The sequence below is a fragment of the Colossoma macropomum genome, unplaced genomic scaffold (genome assembly GCF_904425465.1).
Source record: "Colossoma macropomum unplaced genomic scaffold, Colossoma_macropomum, whole genome shotgun sequence".
Classification (NCBI taxonomy): domain Eukaryota; kingdom Metazoa; phylum Chordata; class Actinopteri; order Characiformes; family Serrasalmidae; genus Colossoma; species Colossoma macropomum.
This window is the reverse complement of record NW_023494806.1, coordinates 1,313,754-1,340,985: the sequence shown is the minus strand read 5'-3', so window position 1 is coordinate 1,340,985 and position 27,232 is coordinate 1,313,754. Positions and strand designations below refer to the sequence as shown.

General features: G+C 41.0%; 1 protein-coding gene across 3 annotated transcripts in view; it reads right to left on the bottom strand.

Moving 5' to 3' along the window:
- fbrsl1 (fibrosin-like 1) overlaps positions 1–27,232 on the bottom strand; it is a 511,912-nt gene that overhangs the window by 220,313 nt on the left and 264,367 nt on the right. The window lies entirely within an intron of this gene.

Sequence of the window (27,232 nt, the reverse complement as noted above, 5' to 3'; positions counted from 1 at the left end):
CCATATTAAAGCGCGTGTTGTGTGTCCGTGTGTCGGTTGTGATTTCACGGCGCCGGCGGGGAACAGAATTAAAGCGCTGCGTGATCTCATTCGGCCCGCTCCGGCGGCGCGCGCGGCCGGTCCCCGCTGACGGGGGAATATTGCAGGTAAATTGGTTTTAAATGAAAGGCGGCGCTCGGCCCGGCCCGGCCCAGGTGCGCTTAATCTAATTCCATTAAACAGATGAGGACGGATGATGGCTCGCGTTTGAAACATTAAGCCGCTCCATCTTCACCTCCATAAAGAAACTATTAGAGCCTGTCAGCACGGCGGGCGAGCGAGAGGGCGGGCGGGCGAGAGGGAGGGAGGGAGGGTAGGCCGCGCCTTATTGAATGTGTTTGTGTCTGTGAGAGGGGGTCTACAGGGTACATTATAGATCATTAGACCCTCCGCATCACTGACAGGAGAGAGGGGGTGGAGAGAGAGAGGGGAAGAGAGAGAGAGAGGGAGAGGGAGAGGGAGAGGGAGAGGGAGAGAGAGAGAGAGAGAGCGAGAGAAAGAGAAAGTGAGGGAGAGAGAGAGGGCAGGGAGACAGACCGAAGGAGAGTGGGGAGAGAGTGGGGGAGGGGGACGGAGAAAAAGAGAGAGAGAGAAAGAGAGTGAGATCTCAGAGCGAGAGAGTGTTGAAGAGAAAGGGAGAGAGAGAAAGAGAGCGAGAGAGATAGAGACAGCAAGAGAAAGAGTGAAAGAAAGTGAAAGAAAAAATATACAGAGAGAGAGAGTGAGATAGACAGAGAGACTTAGAGAGAGAGATAGACAGACAGAGAGACTTAGAGAGAGAGATAGACAGACAGAGAGAGATAGAGAGAAAGAGAGCGAGAGAAATAGAAAGAGTGAGAGACAGAAAGAGCAAGAGAGAGAGAGAGAGATAGAGTAAAAGAAAAGAGATACAGAGTGTAAAGAAAAAGATAAAGAGCGTGATACAGCAAACAACAGAGAGAGAGAGCGAGAGATAGAAAGTGATTGGGAGAAAGAGAGCGAGCGAGAGACATAGGGAGATACAGCGAGAGAGAAAGAGAGACAGAGAGAAAGCACGAGAGTGAAAGACAATGAGTGAGCGAGAGAGAGAGAGATAGACAGACAGATAGTGAGAGTGAAAGAAAAAGAGATAGAGAGGGAGACAGAGAGAGAGATAGAGAGAGACAGAGAGAGAGAGAGAGAGATAGAGAGAGAGAGAGAGAGGCAGAGAAGGAGAGAGACAGAGAGAGACAGAGAGAGAAGGAGAGAGAGAGAGAGACTCTCTGTCTGAGTGCAGACGTTCTCTCGTGCTCAGACTGACTCGTGCGCTGAGTCAGTGAGGCAGATAAACCGACACGCTGTTCCTGATAAACTCCTCCGAAACGCAGAGCCGCCATTTCCATCGCGCCCCGATAAGAGGAGAAGAATTAACGTGTCAATCAGGCGCGCGGCGAGGGAGCTAATACCGGCTTAGCACCGGAACGCGCCTAGAACAAGATAACAACACCAAATTAAAGTTCTACAGCTCAGCGCTGAGAACCCACCAGCACAACATCAGCTCAGCACACTCAGGATGTTCCGCTGGGCTACGACCTTCAATCCCATCCTGCACTCATACAGAAGACGGTTCTTCAAGGGTTCTTTAGTAAAGACAATGGTACTATGAGATGAGAATACGAAGAGAGAAAGAGAGCAAGAAAGAGAGGGAGGAGGGAAAGAGAGGAGGAAAAGAAAAGGAGAGCGAGAGGAAGAGAAAGAAGAGAGGGAGACAGAATGAGAAAGAAAAAGAGGAAAGAATTAGAGAAAGAAAGCGAGAAAGAGAGGGAGGAAAGATGGAAAAAGTGCACGAAAGGAAGGAGAGCAAGAAAGAGAGAGAGAGGGAGAGAGGGAAGGAAGGACAGAAAGAGCGTGAGAAAGAGAGAAAGGGAGAGAAAGCGAGTGAGAAAGAGAGAGGAAAGAAGGAGAGAAAGGGAGAGAAAGAGAGCAAGAAGAGACAAGGGAGAAAAAATGAGAAAGAGAAAAAGAGAGAAATGAAAAAGAAAGAGAGAGAGTGAGAGAGAGGAAAACAGAAAAAAGGAGAGAGAGAGAAGAGAGACAGACAGAGAGAGAGAGAAGAGAGAGAGTGAGAAAGAGAGAGAGAGAGAAAGAGAGAAAGAGGTATAGAGGGAGAGAGAGAAGAGAGAGAGTGAAGAGAGAGACAGAGAAACAGAGAGAGAGAGAGAGAGAGAGAAAGAGAGAGATAGACAGAGAGAGAGAGAGAGAGAGAGAGAGAAACAGAGAGAGAGAGAGAGAGAGAGAGAGAGAGAAGAGAGAGATAGACAGAGAGAGAGAGAGAGAGAGATAGAAAGAGAGAGAGAGAGAGAGAGAAGAGAGACAGAGAGAGAGAGAGAAGAGAGACAGAGAGAATTGAATTTTAAAAGCCCTTTTATGAGACATTCAAAAACCTACGAAGACACCAAGGTTATTGCTCAAAATTTTACGAGTGTTAGAAAAAAATGAAAAAAAATAAAAATTAACTGCAACATAAATTTAAAACAACACCCACAATCAAAACATCAACCGTAGATTGCCAACATCATCGACTGTGCATAGGACTTCATTAATGCCCCAAATGCTCACAAACTCTGGCAACTTCCCCACCAAATTATAGTAAGCATGCTCCATTCTCAGCTGTGCAGCCACCAACCCCAGGAACACAGCCACCACGTCCACCGCTCCCTGACCCAGCATCTGGTTCTTTCTTGTCTTCCAGATTGCTAGCTTTGCTGTACCAGATAAAAAGTTTAGTAAAACTAGGACATTTTTCCTCCTTACTGTGTATTTGGGCCCAAAAATAAAAAGCTGAAAGGAGAAAGCCTCACCCAACGACGAGAACCATTCGGTCAACAAGGAGAACAAATCACCCAACCGAGCGCACTGCACAAACAAGTGAAAGAGAGACTCAATTTGTGGGCAAAAGAGGCAGCCCTCCCCAATATTTGGATCGAGATGCACCCGATGTCTGTTTGTAGCTATGGCTCCATGTACAATCCTCCACTGGAGGTCAGCTGTCCGTTTATCAATCGGACGCTTATACAGAACCCGCCAGCAGCCTTTCGGGGAGGAGTCAGTGCCAAACAACTCAGACCACCTTGTTGATAAAACTCCATCCAGAAAGCGTGCCTGGGACACCTTCACACATACCAAGTACAGTGTCTTCTTTCCAACCAAAGAGAAGGTGCCTAGTACTGGAGTGGTGAAGGAAAGGAGACACCTCTCGTCCTCAGTCCACTCCACAGCAGGGCTAACAGTCAGTTCAGGAAAATCATACTGACATCCTTCCCTCCACTGGGCGATGACAGATGGGTCATTCAGGAAGCTCAGGTAGTCAGCTGGCAGTGACCTCTGCACCTCTGCCATCACCTGATTCAGCAGACGACCGGACCTGATCCCCGTCCTCTCACTCACAGCCGCTGTTCCAGTTCTCATGAGGTGGCCCAGCTTCGTGTATCCTGCAGCCACCAAACGAGAGCGCAATACTGCTGAAGATGAAAGAGCTGATGGTTAAAAGGGGTTAAAGAACAATGGCTCCTCAAACAACCACATACCAACAGGCGTATCAGTAGTCCTTGAGGCAGAAAACACCTTCCATGCTTCCAGCATCGATCTATAAAAAGGTGTAAGTCCTGCCAACACAGCCTCTGGCGTTGTCATAAGGAACAGGTGTTTATCAAACCCCATTCCCCCAGCTCGTCTCAAAAGGACAGTGGCAGTATTCTTCCAAGCAATTGCTCCATGGAACAGTAGTCGTTGGGCAGCTTGCAGACGAAAGGCCATGATCCTGGACCTGATATCCACCAGACCTTGTCCTCCCTCTTGTACTGGCAGGTATAGGACAGCTGATCGAACCCAGTGTTGTCCTGACCAGAAAAAAGTCACCAACATCCTCTGCACCTCCTGTACCAGTCCTGCAGGTGGCTGTAAAACACTGAATCTGTGCCACAGGGTGGAGGCGACCAAGTTATTTGCCACCAACACCCTCCCCCTGTAGGACAACCGGGGTAGCAACCATTTCCATTGAGACAATTTGGTGCACACTCTCTCCACTATACCCTCCCAGTTCTTCTTCTGAAAGTCATCTGTCCCCAGGAAGACACCCAAAATTTTCAACCCCTCTCTGCCCCACTTCAAAGTCCCAGGCAGACGTGGTAGCCTTTCCATCTGTTCCTGGCCTACCCAAAGAGCCTCACTCTTTTCCCAGTTAACTTTGGCAGAAGAAGCCTTTTCATACAAGTTGAGGGACTCAACTAAAACCTGAACATCTTGACTGTTTTTGATAAAAACCGTTACATCATCAGCATAGGCAGATAGTGCTGCCCCTGGACCCCTAAATCCCTGTGCAGCTTGAAAGCCAGCTAATCTCCTCCTCAGACAGATGAGCAGCGGTTCAATAGCTAGACTGTATAGCTGACCTGATAAAGGACAGCCTTGCCTAATTCCTCTTGTGACTGGGATTGGTCTGCTCAACCCACCCCCCACCTTAACCAAACATGCAGCACCAGAATACAGTAAACGCACCAAACTTAAAAAACCATCCCCAATGCCAAAAGCCTTAAGCACATTAAAAAGGTACTGGTGATCAACACGGTCAAAGGCTTTCTCTTGATCAAGAGAAACCAGCCCAACACTCTTATCAGAACCCTTACAGCAATCCAATACATCTCGCACAAGGAACAGGTTGTCCATTATCGATCTATCAGGAATGCAGTAAGACTGGTCCCTATGCACTACCAAAGACAAGTAATTTTTGAGCCTATTGGCTAAACATTTGGAAAGGATTTTATAATCAGTGGTTAAAAGAGCAACTGGTCTCCAATTCTTTAAAAGAGAGAGGTCCCCCTTTTTAGGCAACAAAGACAACACAGCACGCTGACATGAACCAGGTAAAACCCCTTCCCTGATGCATTCACAGATTACTTCATAAAAATCTCCCCCAATACAGTCCCAGAAATGCTTATAAAAGTCAGAGGGCAGGCCGTCAATGCCTGGAGACCGTCCTGTGTTGAGCTGTCCAACCGCAGCAGTGAGGTCTTGCAGAGTCAGATGAGAGTCTAGCTCATCTCTGGATTCAGAGTCCAGTTGTGGGAGTCCTTGAAGAAGCTGCGCAACACAGTCAGAGTCACAGAGTTCTGCAGTGTAAAGAGCAGAATAAAAATCCACTGCATGTTTACGCATGTCTGTGACATCAGTAGACACTCGTCCATCCGGAAGGCGAAGACAGACCATCTGCTTGTGCTGTGCTACTGAACGTTCCAGATTGAAGAAGAAGGCACTTGGAGCGTCCATGTCTGCGAGTGTAGTAAAACGGGATCTCACCAAGGCCCCCTTCACCCTCTCATTCAAGTAGACACTGAGCTCCTTCCTCTTCTGCTGCAACTTTCCCAACGTAACAGGGTCATGAGTAGCAGTCAGTCCAAGCTCCAGAGAGCGTATCTCCCTCTCGAGAGCCTGGACAGTCAGTCTTGCTCTTGTACTTGAATTGGCTGTATACTGTTGACAAAACATTCTTATCTGTGCCTTGCCCATTTCCCACCACTGTCTCAAATTTTCAAAATCAACTTTTTTGGTCTTCCACTGTTCCCAAAAGCACATGAACCTTGCACAAAAAACTGCATCATGCAACAGCTTCACATTAAAATGCCAATATGAAGGTGCACTAGAAATGCGTGACAAGCTCACCGTGATAGAAACCAAGTGGTGATCAGAAAACCCCACAGGAGAAATGACAGCCTCAGTGATTCTACTGCCAAGATGTGTAGACACATAAATTCTAAAGTCTAGCCGAGCAGCACTAATTCTATTATCAGAGACCTTGACCCATGTATACTGTCTAGCTACAGGATTCTTAACTCTCCACATGTCCAACAACCTAAACTGTTTCAGGAGCTTAGACAAGCACACAGAAGACTGTATGTGAGGTTCTTCAGAAGTACGGTCTATGGTAAAATCCACCGTACAGTTCCAGTCCCCCCCAATGACAGTAAATCCATCATTAGCACACCGACTTAAAGTAGTGTGCAAAGTGTTAAAAAATGCAACACGGTCATGCCCCACATTGGGGGCATAGACGTTCACAAAGGAGAACTGAATGCCTTTAATTTCAACCCTGACCACTACAAGACGACCTTTCACGACCTCTTCTGTGTGCAAAATCTTAACCCCTGATGAAGGACAGAAAAGAATCGCCACCCCAGCACTCAAATTGGTGCCATGACTCAACACATGCTGTCCCTCCCACCACATAGCCCACTCAACTTCATTATCCACATCACTGTGTGTCTCCTGAAGGAAAGTAACATGCAGTCTTTTCTGCTGTATAGTATCAGATACTAAAGCACGTTTCAGTCTATCTCTACCCCCATTTATGTTAAAAGAACCTACTCTTAAAACTTCCATAAATAGACCTAAGAGAAGAGCCAAGAGAAAGAACAGAAACATAGGAGGTAGAGACACCACGTGACGCATGATCAATTTATCACAGATGACTGGAAGACTTTTTCTTCACCAGTTTACCATACTTACGTATGTGTGTAACATGTTTCTTTAGCCGAAAGCGCTTTTTCTCATTCAAAAGGTCAAGACCCACAGTCTTCTGGAGCAGTGAAACCGACCTGACAAACTTCTCCATATCAGGAAAAAAATCTTTCACATTAACCTGTTTTCCGTAGGTCTCATCTAAAAAAACTGTTAACTTCATCCAAAGTATAAACTGACTGATCCACCTGTGAAGCTCCCTGAGAACTGACTTCTAAACCACTACAGGGCCACTCTTGGGAAGCCCCAAGTTCACCAGGGTTCTCCTGCAAACAAGCACCCCCTTCATCAGAAAAGGATTCATCCAGCCTCAATTCAACATCATTCAAACCAGCAGCACTGGTCTCAGCTGTCCTCTCATTCAGATCACTCATTTCTATGTTGCCTTTCAACTGTATGACACCACTCGTACTGGGCACTGCATTGTCCACACTCTGGTTCTCTTGCTCAGACACTGCAGGCAGCTCTATCAAAGCTTCAGCATGGCCCACCTGAGAAGGCCCGACGGCCTCCCCCTGACCAACATTTGCGCTCACAGCAGCACCTACCTCAGACCTAACATTAACATTTCCCTCTTCTTGCCTCCTGTGCGGACATGCAAACCGTTTATGTCCAATATCACCACATTCAAAGCAGCGCAGACTGCCTGAACTAGCATAGACCATGTAGGCCCGCCCGTCATGTTTTACACGGAAGGAAACATCAAGTGTGTGATCAGGAGAGTCTAAAAACATGTAAACCTGCCTCCTAAAAGACGTAACATGCTTAAGTGAAGGATTTTTACAGCCAAGCGAAACCATCTTAAATGAGCTAGCAATCTTACCAAATCGTAAAAGCTCACGTTCCAGCACCTCATTCTGTATAAACGGCGGTACATTTGAAACAGTGATCTTTGTGGAGGGAGCCAACAGTGGCGTGACCTGCACAAACATTTCATTTATAACTATGCCACTTTCAATTAGCCGGCTAACAAGGTGGGTTTCTCTAAGAAAGACCACCACTGCTTTATTCATACGAGATGCAGACATAATGTGCTCAGTACCAACCTGCTCTCCTACAGCAAGGAGAACATCTTCCACCATTACACTATCTTCAGGCACACACCTGAAGCCATGGCGGAGGGACAAAGATGGTGTCTCTTCAAGAGACACCATCCCTGCCACAACTCACACACCACAACAACAAACCAGCACAAAGTACTCACCAAATCATGCGATTTAGAAGAAGAAAAAAGTGAAAAAGTAGCAGTCACTCTCACCAAGAGTCTCACCCCACACCACTCTCAGTCAAACTCCCAGCATGCAACAGGAGAGAGAGAGAGAGAGAGAGAGAGAGAGAGAGAGATGAAACAGTGGACGGAGCCTATAAAGATAAGTCTGCTCCTGCAGTGCTGCTGAAGACTGTCTGAAAGGAGAGCTGACTCTGGGGGTCTGAGACCCCCGGGTGGGGGGTGGGGTGGGTGACAGTGTGAGTGTGTGAGGGGAAACGGGTGTGAAGTGGCTGAAAGGTGACAGGGTGTGTGTGTGTGTGTGTGTGTGTGCAGTGACAGGCTGTCAGAGCGACGCGAGTGGACGAGTGAAGAGCAGAGAGGAGGAAGATAACAGAGCCGTTTAAACAGCTTCACACAGCAGACAAACAGCCTGGCGGAGTAAACAACAACAACAACAACAACAACAACAGCACAGAGCGAAAACAGACTGGGGGAACCTGCAGGGCTGGGAATCACTGCAGCCAACCCCCCCCAATAAAACACATCAACACCATCAATATCCTTTTATCAATGCCATATTATTAATGCCATCAATATCATATTATCAATACCCTCAATATCACATTGTGAATACCATCAATACCATTTTATCAATACCATCAATACCATATTATCGATATCATCAGGATTATATTATCAATAATGTCATACTATCAATACCATTAATATCATATTATCAATACCATCAATATCATACTACCAATACCATTAATACCATCAATATCATATTATCAATAGCATTTTATCAATACCATTAACATTATATTATTAATAACATTAATATCGTACTATCAATACCATCAGTACCATATTATCAACTAAAAAGGGCATTTCCTGAAAATGCAGTGTGACTGAGCAGCTAAACCTTGCTAAGATGTTGCTAGAAGGTTGCTATGGTATCCCAGGAGGTTGCTAGGGTGTTTCTAAGTAGTTGATATGGTATCCCAGGTGGTTGCTATGCTATCCCAGGTATATGATATCCTAAGTGGTTGTTTGGATGTTGCTATGTGGTTGCTAGGGTATCACAGGTGGTTGCTAGGTGGTTGCTATGGTATCCCAGGTATATGGTATCCCAGGTGGTTGTTAGGGTGTTGCTATGTGGTTGCTATGGTATCCCAGGTGAATGCTATGTGGTTGCTATGGTATCCCAGGTGGTTCCTAGGTAGTTGCTATGGTATCCCAGGTATATGGTATTCCAGGTGGTTGTTAGGGTGTTGCTATGTGGTTGCTATGGTATCCCAGGTGGTTGCAATGGTATCACAGGTGGTTGCTAGGTGGTTGCTATGGTATCCCAGGTATATGGTATCCCAGGTGGTTGTTAGGGTGTTGCTATGTGGTTGCTATGGTATCCCAGGTGGTTGCTATGGTATCCCAGGTATATGGAATCCTAGGTTGTTGTTAGGGTGTTACTATGTGGTTGCAATGGTATCCCAGATGATTCTTACATTCCATATAAACTCAGAAGACTCGTGTAGGTTCACTGGTGGTTCTGGATAGTAAATAAATTGTCTATATCTGTGTTGTAGTCATGGCGACCCCTGGTTCCTATCACCACCACTGTAAAGACATCTGAACCATTTCACACCAAACCTCTCTGAATCTCTCTGTTTACATCTCACACACTGACTGAGTGTTTGTGGCTGTTCTGAGTGGAAATGAATAAAATGAGGGGTGCTCTGTGACTGTAAACACTGCTGAGTTTCATAATATTCCTCATCCATTTATTGAAACTAAGCTGCAAAAACAGCTTGTTTTGAAAATGAATTTTTGTGATGTCATTCGCATTCACATATTCCTATCTATTTAGCCTACAGCAGTTCAGCCCCACCTATTAGTTTAGCCCCACCCATTAGTTAGCTCCACCCGTTCAGCCTACAGTAATTTAGCCCCACCCATTCAGCTACAGCAGTTTAGCTCCACCATTCAGCTACAGCAGTTTAGCCCCACCATTCAACCTACAGCAGTTCAGCTCCACCCATTCAGCCTACAGCAGTTTAGCTCCTCCCATTCAACCTACAGCAGTTCAGCTCCACCCATTCAGCCTACAGCAGTTAAGCTCCCCCCATTCATCCTACAGCCGTTTAGCCCCACCCATTTAACCTACAGCAGTTTAGCTCCACCCATTCATGTTGAAATTATAAAGAGTCTTTTAGCCCAGGCTGCTTTTTGAATGAGGCACAATACAGGGCAGCCAATTAGAACAGAGCTCATTTACATAGATCAGTCTTAAAGGCACAGAAACAAAAACAGCCTGTTTAATTCTAAGAGTTTAATAAACTTTTTGGGTCTACAAAACCACACAAGCGTTATAAGTGTCCCTCAGGGGGACGAAATAAATTGTGCGTATTTTAGGAAAACGCTAAAATTAAAGTCTGAAACAATCGCCTGCAGCAGCAGAACCACAAACTTTTCACACTAGCGCGTTCTCCAAGAGCAGTGTGTGAAACATCTCACTGCTTTCATCTCAACAAAATGTGTGTTTTGTCCATTTTAATCACATTTAATTACGCTTATAAAACAGCTTTAATGCCACTTCAAGGGTTCAGTGTAAACATATTCGGAACCAAAATAAGAAGCAGAGCCCAATTACAGCTGAGAAACGCTACAAGAGGAGAATTTTCACACTGGCTTCCTTTCTGAAAATAAACTGGGTAGGAATGGGTGAGAAAAGCTCCGGGCCTGCAGCTAACAGCGTTACCAAACACCAATAAACCACAAACCCCCCCCGAAATTGAGGAGAACTGGCTTTTACAGCCGTACGAACTGCCCTCTGCTTCGGTGGGGAATTCCTGCATAATTAAAATGAGATGTAAACAGAGTCGTTCAGAGCGGTTTGGTTTCTAGAGAAACTTACCGAGTCAGCACTGTTCACAGTGGTGCTGATAGGAACCAGACGTCCACCTCTAAAAGCTCCCTCACAGAAAGTTCCTACATGAAATGGTTATGAATTCACTGCCTGATGACTGAGACACTGTTTTATGATAGTTTAGAGAACTTAAACTCCATTCATGGTGGAGGGATACATGCAGGGCGCTGTGAGGCAAAATAGTCCCCAAAGAAAACTTATTATTTCAGATTTTCCACTATTTTCCATCATCAACATTCCATATAAACTCAGAAGACTCGTGTAGGTTCACTGGTGGTTCTGGATAGTAAATAAAATGTCTATATCTGTGTTGTAGTCATGGCGACCCCTGGTTCCTATCACCACCACTGTAAAGACATCTGAACCATTTCACACCAAACCGCTCTGAGTGACTGCTTCAGGGTTGTTATAGTTCTGAAATGAGTTCATTAGTTTTTATTTTTATGTAGTTTTTCATTTTGACTATGATTTCAGTTTAGCCTCAGTTGGTTTACGATGCATTAATAGTTTTAGTTTTGTTTTTTTTTTCTGAAAAGTAACAGTCTATTTTAGTTTTTATTTACTTTCAGTTGTGGTTTTATGTTCAGTGTTATGATGAGGTGTTTGATAAGGATCAGAATGAAATTAACCCAACAGTTCGGCTCGGCTTCAGCTTTCACTAAGATTAGATCAAGATTAAGATTAGGTGATGCTTATTAGTCCCACAACGGGGAAATTTCACCTCCGCATTTAACCCGGGGAGCAGTTGGGGGTTGGGGGTCTTGCTCAAAGGGCACTTTAGTCACTTACTGTCAGTTCAGGGGATCAAACCGATGACCTTCCGGTCACAGGGCTGGTTCCCTAACCTCCAGCCCACGACTGCCCCCAGTGTTTGAAGACCAAACACACAGACGCACTTCTAAACTCTCACTGACACACTGAAAAGTTTTTCTCAGTAATCTTAATTTCAGTTAGTTCTAATGGTGCAGTACTAGTTTTAGTTTAGTTTTTACTTTCAGGCCTGGTGTGCAAACTGGGGTCTTGCAGAGAACCTCTCTAAACGTTCTCCAATGGAACACTACAGTACACAGTATCCAGACGAAGACTCACACAGCGCTTCTCCAAACTGGGTCTCGATAACTAACTTAAATTAACTTAAAATGCAAACATCTTTATACCAGAGGTGTGGACACGAGTCATATGACCTGGACTCGAGTCACGAATTTGATGACTTTAGAGTCGACTCGAGAAAACTGAGAAAGGCTTGGGACTCGACTTCGAGCTAAACAGCAGCGACTCTGACTCTGACTCAGACTTGAGAGACATGACTCGGAAAGACTTGAGACCTAAAGTGGAAGAATCGTGGAGAGTCAGTCTGCAGACGGGTCTCTACACAGTCGATTATTTTTCATGTGAATGGATTCGTTTCCTGCCGTGAACTGAATAAACAGCGGCGTCAGATTCTGTCGCTGTGTTTATACTCGGTTTATTTAATTTCGGAAGACGAGTGAAGCGTTTAGAGCTCAAGTTCTCCTCCGTAAGCTGGAAACAAGCGAAGCATCAACAGCATCAATCAAACCCTCACTCAGCACGTAAACGCTTACTGGAGAAACTCACCAGGTGCACTGACCGCTTTCCTCCTGGTAGCAAAACTAAACAAACGCAGTCTCTGTTTGACCGATTTAACAGCTTCTGCAGGTAAAACAAGCACAGCGTTCACCACGAGGCTGAAGGTGACTTCTTGCTCGCCAGCTTCGAGCGAGCTTGGAATTTTCTGTTCCACCTTAAATGGTGCAGCAGAGAGGTGCTGGATTGTAACTGCATCATTTAAGGTGGAACGGAAAATTCAAATTGGAGCTGGCAAAAAAGTGAACTTCAGCTTTTAACACTCGTGTCATTTTACTGTCTTTTCTGTAAACTTCGTTCAGTTTGGCCGTTTTGGTTTCTGTCGTCGTCTGAATTCAATTCAAACTAGCGGCTGAGTTTAGTCGGCTGAACTTGTTTTAGTGCTGAGCTAGTTTTTATCGCCAGATGTTCCCAAAAATCACCAAAAATGATCTTCAAATATAAAGTTTTTTCTTATTAAGTTCAGTAGTACTTTCAGTGTTGTGGCCTTAAATTGGCCGAAGAATGCAGACTGACTTATTTAGGACTCAAAGATTAGGACTATTGACTTGGGACTCGACTGTCTTTACTCGAGGCTTGACTTGAGACTTGACTGTCTTTACTTGGGACTTGACTCGAGACTCGACTGTTTACTTGGAACTTGACTCGAGACTCGACTGTCTTTACTTGGGACTTGACTCGAGACTCGACTGTTTACTTGGAACTTGACTCGAGACTCGACTATCTTTACTTGGGACTTGACTCGAGACTCGACTATCTTTACTTGGGACTTGACTCAAGACTCGACTGTCTTTACTTGGAACTTGACTCGAGACTCGACTATCTTTATTTGGGACTTGACTCGAGACTTGACTGTTTACTTGGAACTTGACTTGAGACTCGACTCTCTTTACTTGGGACATGGCTCGAGACTCGACTATCTTTACTTGGGACTTGACTCGAGACTCGACTATCTTTATTTGGGACTTGACTCGAGACTCAACTGTCTTTATTTGGGACTTGACTTGAGACTCGACTCTCTTTACTTGGGACTTGACTCGGGACTTGAGTGTGAAGATTTGAGACTGCAGTAGACGGAGCTCAGCTGAGCCCAGCTTTCCTTCTAAACTCTCATTCACACACTGAAAAACACTAAAACTAAAGGTTTTCCCTCTAATTCTATTTAGTTTTAGTTGACATAGTTTTATTAAATTTCGCTTTTCATTTTTATTGTAATTAACAAACACATTTTTTTGCTAGTTTTCATCTCAGTGAACTGTAATAACCCTCACACCTCAACCACTGAATGACGAGGAAATTTTAGAAAAATTAGTGGACTTCCCCTTCAACCCAGCAGCCAGGCCTGAAATGAGAACAATGCGCGATCATGTTCTGGCTGTTATTGTAAGATATTTAAATGACCTCGCCTGATTTGCATGGCTGGCGGCGACTGCTTTGTTTCGAAGCGGTTTTATTCAAATGCGGCTGTGTGATTAGGGGCTGCAGGTGCGCGTTTACCTGCGCTCAGGTGCTCAGGTGAGCGTTCAGGCTGCTATTGTGTTCTCGTCAGTGGGAGGAACAGAACACCTGCCTGTGCTGAAAAGGCGAATAACAGTGTTTATCTTTTCTGTCCGGCTGACGCGACTTGGAAGTCGTGTTTTCGGAGAACTTGCTGTGTTTGATCTGTTGATCGCAGCTACTTTAAAAGCACATCTACCATTTACTTCACACTGGAAGAAGCTGGACTGCAGCAAAGCTACCCACTTAAAAAGACGGTTCCTCAAGGGTTCTTTAGTAAAGATAATAGTTCTACATAGAACCATGGACACTCACAGAACCATGTGCATTATTAAATGATTCTCTGCATGGTGAAATGGTTTTTCAGAGTGATGGAGAATGTGTTGTATATTCTACATAGAACCCAAAAGGGGTCTTCTGTTGCATTCAAGCTTCATGTAAATGGTTCTTTGAGTATTCATGTTTCTATATAGAACCATTTTCTTTACTAAGGAACCCTTGAATAGCCATCATTTTTAGAGTGTAGGGAGAAATCTACACTCCTAAACATGAGGGTTCTTCAAGGTTTTTTTAGTAAAGAAAATGGTTCTATATAGAATCGTTTTGAAAAGGGTTCAATAGAGCACCAAAAAGGGTTGTGCTATTGTTATATACGAGCTTGTAACTATTGAAGAACCCTTTTTGTGTAATACAGAACCCTTTTCAAATAGGTTCTATACAGAACCATATAAAACACACTATCCCTCAATCTGAAGAACATTTTACTGATGCAAAGAACCACGTAAAACGTAAATGGTTCTATGAGTGTTCATGTTTCTATATAAAACCAGTTTCTTTACTAAAGAACCCTGGAGGAACCATATTTTTAAGAGCATAGGGAGAAAAGAAAGAAAGACAAGGGTTCTATAGAGAACCTTTTTGAAAAGGGTTGTACATAGCACCAAAAATGTTTCTGCAATTTTTACAATATAAGCTTGTAACTATAGAAGAACCCTTTTTTTGTGCTATATAGAACCCTTTTCAAAAAGGTTCTTTATAGAACCATATGCAACACATTCTCCATCAATCTGAAGAACATTTTACTGATGCAAAGAACCACATAAATGGTTCTATGAGTGTTCATGTTTCTATATAAAACCAGTTTCTTTACTAAAGAACCCTGGAGGAACCATATTTTTAAGAGCATAGGGAGAAAAGAAAGAAAGACAAGGGTTCTATAGAGAACCTTTTTGAAAAGGGTTCTACGTAGCACCAAAAATGGTTCTGCAATTTTTACAATATAAGCTTGTAACTATAGGGGAACCCTTTTTTGTGCTATATAGAACGCTTTTCAAAAAGTTTCTTTATAGAACCATATGCAACACATTCTCCATCAATCTGAAGAACCATTTGACCATGCTAAAAACCATTTGAACACGCAAATGGTTCTTTGAATGCTCATGGTTCTATATAAAGAACCCTTAAAGAACCATCTTTTTGAGGAGATTCAATTTCTCTCTCTCTGAATTCACAGATTATACATAAACCAAAAACATAAAATACCTCACTATTCATGGGAAAGTGTCATATTTCAGTAGTGATCTACACCAAAAGGGCAACGACAGGTAACATAACTACTTTAGTCACAAGGCAAATATGAATGTAGTTGAACTTCCAACAAACTACTGCAAAATGTAGTAAAACTCAGCAACACTGACTGCTCACAACACTGGCTTTGATGTTTGTGATGTTTTAGAAAGACGGCGAATTCGGAGACTGTCAGAAGTTCAGCGTTCCGTCGCTCATAATGTTTTTAATATGTTTTCTATTCTGGAAACATGCTTTGTGACAATTTATCATATTAAATATTGTGCTCTTCACAATGAATGTACTGTTAACACTCTGCTCTATAACATACTGTATATCTTGTTATATACAGTATGTTATATACATACAGTATATTACATACAGTATATGTTCTTACTTTGCATTTTTGTTTACTGTAATCTTGAGAAATACATAAATAAATATAATGAATACAATTTAAATTGCAACAGTGAGTCGGTTTACATGCACTCTATAATCCGATCATAATTGCTTCTGCAGTTATCTGATTATTCTGGTTGGATTTTAGCTCGGTAATCAGATTTCTCAGTGCTGTAAACTCTTACTCTGATTTCTTTCGGATTTCTCAGTCTGAGCATGTGTGAAAACAGACGGCGGTACCGGAAATAAGTGAGCAGCGTCACCGCGAGACGCAGCAAAACCAAATACTTGCTTGACGAAATGAAGGATTTACATATTCTTCATCGTTTAGACGATGTTTGTTCATATTTTCAGGTAAAGTAGCGCAATGTTTAAAAAATAAAGCCGCTCATGAAGTTTGAGTTTTACATTACATTTACGTCTCGTCTTCTTCTGTGACTTTATTGGCTGGTTGCAAAGCAGAAATCTGATTACTGTCTGACTCATGTAGACCTGGAGTTTCCCCATTATCTAATTACTCAAGAGCATATAAACACATTGATCGGATTACCGACAAAATCTGATTTTCTGCAGTTATCAGATTATTAAGTGCATATAAACGCACCCACTGACTCCTCACATTACAGAAATAAAGTTGGTAGTACATTTTTATTATTTATAGCAAAGAATAAAACATCAATTTACTTTTGTAAGTATTTTAATTACTTATAATCATTTTATTATTGTTAATATGTACTATAGCTTCTTTATAAGGTCGTTATCCTTTACAAAGCATTATAATGAATAGTGACACTTGTACACGCTTATAAGCTACCAAGGAACTATTAAAGCCTTATGAAGCATGATTGGAGGTTCAAATTTCAAATTTCATCTCAAATTCCAAAGTAAAGAAAGTAGTTCCCAAATTGTTTGGCGGGTTTGGTGGTCTTCTCTGTGACCCCAGGTGACCTTAGTCCACCTGAAACACTTTCCGCCTCTCTATAAAACCCCAGGCTGGCGAGCCGGCGCGTGAAGACCCCGCTTTGAATCTCTGCTGCGTGATCGCATCCACATGCTTTTAACAGCGCACATCTGGAGTTCTGCTCAACAGCCGCAGCATCGCTAATGAGACGGCCATGTGTTCACGCAGAGACCCACCCAGCAGCACAAAGAGCTCAGCACATACTCTCATTTATACACGTCTACCCCAGACCCCCAACCCCCCACGGCTTACTCTGAATGTGGTCGATCGGCTGGGAGTTCACGTCTTTAACTTTAGCACTGGAGCTACAAACCCAGTAAATAAAAACAGACAGCAATGATTTACTGATTCTTTTTGACCTAGATTCAACCGAAAACAGTGCAATCCCAGAAATAAAGGTACTAGACTGTCACTGGGTCAGTTCCCCTCTTGTCACTGGGGTGGAACCCTCAAGGCTCCATCTCAGTACCTTTAGTCAGGGAACATAACTGAACCATAATCCACTGAAATGATATGTTCTAAGCTGTACTGACTCCACACACCCCGTCTCGTCTCCAGGCTTTTATTTTACTGTTCTGTTTAAAACATTCGGTTATGAAAAGATACAAATACAAACTTTTCACCTGGAGAAACATATTTAAGGTTCACAATCAGACCTTAAAACCACTGTTGGAGCTTTGAGGGAACATTTACACTGTTTGTACCCTTATAAACTAAAAATGTACCTGAACAGAAACTTTATTTCTAACAGAGCACAAAAACAAGATATTCAATAGTTTGGAAACTAAGGACATAAGTTATTGTACAGGCTTAAAAAAGATGGTTCTTTAGTCAAGACAATGGTTTTATTTAAACCATGAACACTCAAAGAACCATTTGTATGACTTGCATGGTGAAATGGTTCTTCAGATCGATGGAGACTGTGCTGTTTATGGTTCTATGCAGCATCAAAAAGAGCTCTGGAAGCTTGTAATAATAGCAGAACTCCTTTTGGTGCTATTTAGAAGTGTTCCAATTTCCCCATCAATCTGAAGAACCATTTCACCATGCAGAGAACCATTTAAGCCACACAAATGGTTCTTTGAGTGTTCATGGTTCTATATAGAACCATTGCGTTTGCCAAAGGAGAAGAACCTTTGAAGAACCATCTTTGTAATGAGTGTTTCTATCTGGTCTCCTTCCTTCATGCTAATGATAGTTAAAGGGGAACTCCGCCAAATTTACAAAATTCCTGCATAATTAAAATGAGATGTAAACAGGGTGGTTCAGAGTGGTTTGGTGTGAAACGCTCTGTTCTAGAGAAACTTACCGAACTGTTCACAGTGGTGGTGATAGGAACCAGACGTCCACCTCTAAAAGCTCCCTCACAGAAAGTTACTACAGTAAATGGTTATGAATTCACTGCCTGATGACTGAGACACTGTTTTATGATAGTTTAGAAAAGATTTTAGCCTTAAACTCCATTCATGGTGGAGGGATACAGAATATGCAGGGCGCTGTGAGGCAAAATAGTCCCCAAAGAAAACTTACTATTTCAGATTTTCCACTATTTTCCATCATCAACATTCCATATAAACTCAGAAGACTCGTGTAGGTTCACTGGTGGTTCTGGATAGTAAATAAAATGTCTATGTTTGTGTTGTAGTCATGGCGACCCCTGGTTCCTATCACCACCACTGTAAAGAGATCTGAACCATTTCACACCAAACCGCTCTGAATCTCACTGATTCTATATATAGTGTGTGTGTCATGTATATATATATGCCATATATATTTATTTGGCTATTAGTTATGCCAAATAAATGTTTTTTGTTACCACTTTAGAATAAGACTACCTTTATAAAGCATTTATGAATGGTTTAAAATTAGTTTTTTAATAGTTATTCATTAGGCTATAAACACCTTAAACAGCATTAATAAGCAGTTATAACACACAAATAAAAAGGGCACCAGTGATCTGTTATTTGTCTAATAGTGAACCCGCGTTCATTTATATACACATTTAAAAATGATGGTTCTTCAAGGGTTCTTTGGTAAAGAAAATGGTTGTATATAGAACCATGAACACTCAAATTATCCTTTGAATGATTGAAGGGTTCTTTGCATCATGAAAGCGTTCTTCAGATGAATGGAGAGTGTGCTATAGATGATTCTATGGTTCTATATAGAACCTTTTATTACGATGTCAGGCTTGTCACTATAAAAGAGCCCTTTTTGGGCTGTACAGAACCCTTTTCAAAAAGAACCCTTGTAGAACCATCTTTTTTAAGAGTGTAACTTAAAAACATAAGATTTTTGAACACTGTGTGGTTGCACCACCTGACATTTTCTACACTCTTAAAAAAGATGGTTCTTATAGAACCATGAACAGTCTAAGAACCTTTTGCATGATTGTGGTTGTTTGCATGGTGAAATCGTTCTTCAGATTGACGGAGAATGTGTATATGGTTCTATATAGCACCAAAAAGGATTCTTCCATTGTTACGATGTCGATAGAAAAACACTTTTTGGTGCTATATATATCTTTTCACAAAGGTTCTATATAGAACCACATACCCCATTCTCCGTCAATCTGAAGAACCATTTCATAATGCAAAGCGCCCTTTAATCATGCAAAGGGTTCTTTGAGTGTTCATGGTTACTAAACTGTACTAAAGAACCCTTAAAGAACCATAATTTTTGTGCGAAGTTAAACCACAATTCTTGCTGATTGCATATCAGTCAGCATTAAAACTGCCAGCTTCATCAGATGCAACAGCTCATATTTCCACTTTTAATAATGTGTTATAACTGTTTATTAATGATTTTTAAGGTGTTTCTGACCTAATTAACAGCCATTAATAAACTCATTTTAAACCATTCACAAACCGCGTATCAGGGTAGTCTCATTCTAAAGTGGTACCTGTTTTTTTACAGACTTTTCCGTTTATTTTCGTGTTTCTCTTCAGAGACGCTCCCTTAGAAAAGCCTTGTTGCAGAAAGCCATACAAATAAAACTGAACTGAGCCGAGCCGAATGCTGTTAGTGGAGGGTAAGAATGGTCAATTTCCATCTAATTACGCTTTAAAAACAATTCATTACACCTTTAACACCCGTAAACGGAGGGAAAAGGTCTGCTTTGCGTTCAGGGACGGCCGTTTTCAATATTGTCTGAGTGCGTCTGCGTCTTTTCAGCCTCGAACTAAAGGCCGGAGTGGAGCAGAGGCCCAGAATCGGGACAAAATCCCTTTCTCCTCACCTCCCTTCGTCCAAGAGCTCCTGGCATTGAGGAGAACTCTCCTGATGGTGGCACGCTGAAAAGCCCCCCCCCTTCCCCATTCGCTTCAATGAGGAGAGAGATAAAAGCCTATTGACTAGCGCGGGTGCTAAAGCTAATGCAAATTGCTGCTCGCTATCAATGTATTATTTAAGAGAGTGAGCTGGAGACGTTTTTCCACTGAACTGGGAGCTGAGCTTAGAGGAGATTAGCTATGCTATCGCATTCATTTAGCAAGGAGTAATTGCTTAACCGTGGGGGGAATTAGCATGTGTAAGGCACGGCCAGAACCGGCGAGCGAATTAGCGCCGCGACGTAAACAAGTGATAAGTGTGCATTAAAAAAAAAACGAGCAATTTGGTGGAAAAATGCGGCTAATGGGTAAACCAGCTGTTGTTTCACTAAAATGCTCATAACTCTACACTGTAATCCCGCATCGTGTTTTAGCTCAAATAAATTAAGTCTGTTGTACACAAAACTCAGTATAACCCACACACTCAACGGTTTTAAGTTAAGGGAACGTAACTAACTTATTGCTATTTAGTTCAGTCTGTTTAGTTCAGTTTAGTTCAGTCTGTTCAAAAAATGACGACATTTCTGTTGGTTTTAATTGCTTCTTTCTCGTTAAAGTTGCTGAACAAATGTGTGAAACTGAGTGAAGCTAAGTAAGCTGTGAAATACAGCTTCACTGTAATTCCGCATTTTGTTTTAACTCAAATAAATTAAGTCTGTTGTACATAAAACTCAGTATATCCCACATATTGCTCAACAGTTTCAAGTTAAGGGAATGTTTTTGATGATTTTGTACACTCAAATGGAGTTTTTGAGTTGAATTAACTTACTGCTATTTAGTTCAGTCTGTTGCTATGGCAACTTTGAAACCCCCACATTCAAAAAATGACATTTCTGTTGGTTTTCTGTTGGTGAGTGAAGCTAAGTAAGCTGTGAAATACAGCTTCACTGTATTCCCGCATTTTATTTTAACTCAAATAAATTAAGTCTGTTGTACATAAAACTCAATATATCCCACATATTGCTCAACGGTTTTAAGTTAGGGGAACGTTTTTGATTGAACTAACTTATTGCTATTTAGTTCAGTCTGTTGCTATGGCAACTTCGAAACCGCCACATTCAACAAATGACATTTCTGTTGGTTTTAATCGTTTCTTTCTCGTTAAAGTTGCTGAACGAATGTGTGAAACTGAGTGAAGCTAAGTAAGCTGTGAAATACAGTTACGTTTTGTTTTGTTAACACGATCTTGTTAGATAAAGCGTATATTCCTTTCCCATTGGCTCCTGGCTCCGTCTATTTGCATACTGAGTGTTTCTTTCCCTTTGTTTTACTCACTCACTTTACTCGTCAGTGTGCTGTCGTTCCACCCAGGCTGCCTTTCCTCAGCACATGTTTATTATATATGCTATACTCAGCTGCCTGACGTTGTGTTGTTGGCTAAGAGTGAAGGCTATTGTTCTCTTTGCTGATGAGTGGGCGTTTGTGTTGGTCAGTGACCGTGTTCACAGTAAAGGTTAACCCTTCGGTGTTTGGCAAAGTGGTCAATATCACTTAATTTAGAAGAAAATTCTCAATTGCCGAATAAAACATAGTTAAATTGCAGTTTCAAGACATTAAATTAACATAATTAGAATTTAAGAGTTGCACAAACGTGTTTATGTTAGCCTAACTCAAAAGTTATAGTTATTCTAACTCGTTTTTATTACACATTACTTCATTTTTTTAAGGCAAACTGTTTCCTCAAATTTTTGAAGTAACTTTAACTTATCTAGACTTACAGTGTAGCATTGTAGTCCTACGAGCTGGGATTCAACCCAACTGGTCAGCACATTTAGCACACTGCATATTTATCATCTTGTCTATTGTGCAGGTGGAAAAATCTGGTTAACCTTTAGAAATATAAAGTTATTTCTGTCACCGTGCCATGTTTACATAAATTCAATTACTATATATTTACATTACATACAATTGTTGACATGCAATTATGTAATAACCCAATTCACTATAATGGTAACTATAAAGGTAATGAATACATATAGAAAGATTTTTGCATTATATTTGTGTGTCAGTGACATGACATGCATTGTTTGTGTCCCAGTAAATTGTTTTCCTATTAAATAATTTAATAAATGCATCACATATATCACATTATTTTACATTACTTCCTTTTTTGTTTGAATTTGTTTTCAGAGCATCAAAATAAAGTTTATTTTAGGCCTCCTAAAAGCTAAACATGTCAGCTGGTGCAACCATCCATCCATATAAACAGATTAAGTCAACTGTTTGAAAAGAAATTATAAACAAATAATTATGAATAAAACAGTTTGACTTGATTTTATGCTAATATGTTTGTTTCTCTTATGCAAAAATTTGAAAAAACTGTAATTTTTGGGTTTTGGTGAGACCCCAGAAAAAACATGAACGTGCGTTATTCATATAAATATAATGACAATAATAATGTTTATTTATCTGTAATAATAAATAATGTATGTATGTTTACACTTGAGTTTAAGGACAAACGTTTATACAGGGGTCCAAGTACAAAGACTAGTTTATACATGTTTTCATTAGTTGTACACTATTAAAAATGATGGTTCTTCCAGTATTCTTTAGTAAAGGAATGGTTCTATTTGTTCTATTTTAGAACCATGAGTTCTATGTAGAAGGATTTTGTGCTTAAATGGTTCCTTGCATGGTGAAAAGTTTCTTCAGACTGATGGAGAATGTGTTGTATATGGTTCTATATAGCAACACATCATTCTCCATCAATCTGAAGAACGATTTCACCATGCAAAGAACCATTTGAGCCTGCAAATGGTCCTATATAGAACTCATGGACCAAAGAACCCTTGTAGAACCACCTTTTTTAAGAGTGTAACTTAAAAACATAAGATTTTTGAACACTGTGTGGTTGCACCACCTGACATTTTCTACACTCTTAAAAAAGATGGTTCTTATAGAAACATGTACAGTCTAAGAACCTTTTGCATGATTGTGGTTGTTTGCATGGTTAAATCGTTCTTCAGATTGATGGAGAATGTGTATACGGTTCTATATAGCACCAAAAAGGATTCTTCCACTGTTACGATGTCAACAGAAGAACACTTTTTTGGTGCTATATAGAAGGTTTTTCAAAAAGGTTCTATATAGAACCACCTATAGCACATTCTCCGTCAGTGTGAAAATACATTTTACCATGCAAAGAACCACTTAAACATGCAAAGGGTTCTTTGAGTGTTCATGGTTTCAAATAGAACCATTTTTTTTACTAAAATGTCTGAAAAAAACTGCTGCTCCAGTCTGATTACAAATGTAATTACATTCATGTTATTACCCTTGTGTAATTACATCAGAGAGAATAGGCTGTTACAACTATCAAGATACACTTGTGTAATTACATGAGGCAAAACTGAAGTTGATACACATGTGTAATTACATACGGTGTACTGCTGTAATCCATCTGTAACAGTGACTAAATCATTAGTAGTTACATTGTTGTTCACATGTAACTACATAGGTATTAGAGACACTTTAATATAAAGTGGGACCAATTAATCTATAATACATTCTCCCCTGCAGGGCTGCCTTACAGTAACCTATAACGTGTGTAGTACGCTGTCATAAACTATAGCGACTGTCTGCACTGGAGTCCTCCAGAGTTACTATAGGTCTTTTTCAGAAGGTTTAGAGTGGATTTAAATACCAAATCAGCCACGATAAGAGTCACACATTACCCAGCGCAGGAAGATACCTGATGTTTATTGTGCAAAAAACATGCAAATAACCTCCAAATCATCAACGCCACAGACATTACAGATATACGATAACACACGACTGGAATTAAGTCTCCACAAAAAAGTCATAAATAAAGATGGATAAAACTGAACGCTTCACTGAGTTTACGATTCCTGCAAGAAGACGAAGCGTCCTGTCACTGCCTCGTCTCTCTATTAGAGGCATACACTGCAAAAAATGGTTTATTGGCAGGTAAAATTATCTTAAATCTAGTCAATATAGCTAAAATTCCTCATTTTAAGACTGCTGTAGGCTTAATTTAAGACTATTTTGACTTATTTCGAGACATTTTTACTTGTTTTGAGTAAAATCATCTCACTTTGTTGGCAGATAATTTTTGCTGGTTTCATGCACATTTCTTAAAATATAGAGAGATCATTTTACTTAATATAATTACTCAAAATAAGGAAAACCATCTAGAAATACATTTTATGATCTTATAATATTTGTGCAACAATCTCAAATGAAAAATATTAGCCATTTAGACTAGATTTAAGATGATTTCTCATCATTTTTTGCAGTGTACAGTTGATATTTTGACTTATGAGCTTCTTACCTGTGTTTTTGTCCTGTAACAATATCTCGGCGGGTCCTGTATGAAGGTTCCTGAGGGCCCTGAACCACACAGCTCCAAATCGACGTCAATCACAACCTCATTTTCTGATTTTCTACATTTCCTACTGATAATTTCTGTTCAAACATTCGACTTAAACTGAGATAAACTATTACCTGGAGACCTCAGTCAGTCTCTATCTCTATATATAGTGAAAATAAACTCATATGCACTGTATGTAGACTGATCTATACTGTATATGAAATGCTATATACTATAACCTCAAATATGCTGTACGTAAGCTAATATATACTGTATATGAACGGATATAAACTGTATCTGAACTGATATATATTGTATATAAACTAATATGCAGTATATGTGAGCTGATTATGCTATAAGCTGAAACATATGGTGAACATAAACTGATACTCTATATAAGTTGATGTATACGGTATTTGAGCTGATATGCACTATATCTGAACTGCTATATGCTGGATATATGCTGACATATACTGTATACGAACTCATACATAGTGTATATAAGCTAACATACACTGAAACTGAACTGATACTGCATATATATGCTGCTAAATACTGTATATGAACTCATGGATAGTGTTTATAAGATTATATACACTGAATATGAACTGATACTGTACATACACTGATATGTACTGTATATGAACTCATACATAGTGTATATAAGCTAATAACACTGAATATGAACCTATGCTGCACATAAGCTGATATGTACTGTGTATGAACTGATATATAGTGTATATAAGCTAATAAACACTGAATATGAACTGATACTGTACATAAGCTGATATGTACTGTATATGAACTGATGTATAGTGTATATAAGCTAATAACACTGAATATGAACTGATACTGCACATAAACTGATATGTACTGTGTATGAACTGATATATAGTGTATATAAGCTAATATACACTGAATGTGAACTGATACTGTACATAAGGTGATATGTACTGTGTATGAACTGATATATAGTGTATATAAGCTAATAACACTGAATATGAACGATACTGTACATAAGGTGATATGTACTGTGTATGAACTGATATATAGTGTATATAAGCTAATAACACTGAATATGAACTGATAATGTACATAAGCTGATATGTACCGTGTATGAACTGATATATAGTGTATATAAGCTAATATACACTGAATATGAACTGATACTGTACATAAGGTGATATGTACTGTGTATGAACTGATATATAGTGTATATAAGCTAATATAAACTGAATATGAACTGATACTGTACATAAGGTGATATGTACTGTGTATGAACTGATATATAGTGTATATAAGCTATTCAACACTGAATATGAACTGATACTCTACATAAGGTGATATGTACTGTGTATGGACTGATATATAGTGTATATAAGCTATTAAACACTGAATATGAACTGATACTGTACATACGCTGATATATACTGTATATGAACTGTATTTTGATTTCATCTCAACCCCGCGACACAGAGCTGTACCCAGAGTTAACTAAGGATGTATGCCCGGTTCCCTTGTACCATGCCGAGCATGACTGCACCCCCCCGCCAAAAGTTCTTGAATGAACTGAAAAGTGGGACAGTCGCATCACTGACGTCACAATCGAGGTCACACTAGACCAGAGTCCAGCTGAACCGTGCCCGAGCCCATCTCTTAGTAGTCAAGCTGGTACGGAGTGATCACCCTAGTCAAATGAACTGGACTCTGGGGGTCAAACGTGCTCAGGCACAGTGTGGATCGCCTAGTGTGAGCACACCTTAAATAAGATGTATTCTATCAGCTAGCATTAGCTAGGCACGTGTGATCAAGTTACTGCTGTCTCTGCATGCCGACTATTTCATAGTGATTGAGCTCAAATTTTCCGTTCCACCTTCAACGGTGCTGCAGTTTCATTCCGGCGCCGGCGCACCATTAAAGTAACTGCTGCATCATTTCAGGTGGAACGGAAGAGTCGAATAAGAAGCCAACTTCAGCCAAATCCATGCTTAACAAACAATTCCTGTTGACTAATTATTTTCCCCCGTATTAGTAAACGAATTCACGAGCCCAACGCTGATACACACTCCTCTCTTCAGCGTCCAGCAGCGAATAGAACTAACGAGATAGAAGTAACTGCAGACAAAACCTTCTTAGTGCTCCATGTAGATCATAAACCCTTGAATACAAAAGTAAGTTATGGGTATTTTGTCTCAGGTTTGATTTTGGTTGGTAGCGTTTTGTTTTGAAGAGGCCAAGTGTTAAAGCCCCTGGGAGCCTAAATCAGTTTACACTCCTGGGCACAAAAAACGGGCCTAAAATGGCAAAACATACAGTTTTTAAAGGTCTTAAAAACAAATCACTACACAGACAGATGAAGGAACCTAATATGGGAGAACTAATCGTCCAGCAGCGATTTGAGCCGTCAAGAATCAAAACCTTCTTCGCGCTCCATGTAGATCATAAACCCATTGAATATGAAAGGACTCACTGAAATCGGTTGAGAAATGTAAACGTTGTAGTGTTTTCATCCAGAAAAACCATTTAGTTGTATTTGTTTACAGGCCAGTCTTGCCTGGACCAACACGGCGGACACGTTGACGTATCTCAGCAACGGCCCGAAGAGGCCAAGGCCACTCTAATGTGTCAAAACGTCCGACGCTTTTGAGAAAGTACTGATTTCTCCACTGCGAACTTGCCCTCAACGTGACGTTTTCTTCTCGTTTCTGCTCAGCTCGACATCCACCGCGCACTGACACCAGCTGTCAGAGTCAGAAATCACGCACAAAAAAAAACACAAGCGGCCTTCAGAAGTGTCTGTCTATCTCTCTCGCCCTCTCTCTCTCTCTCTCACCGTCCC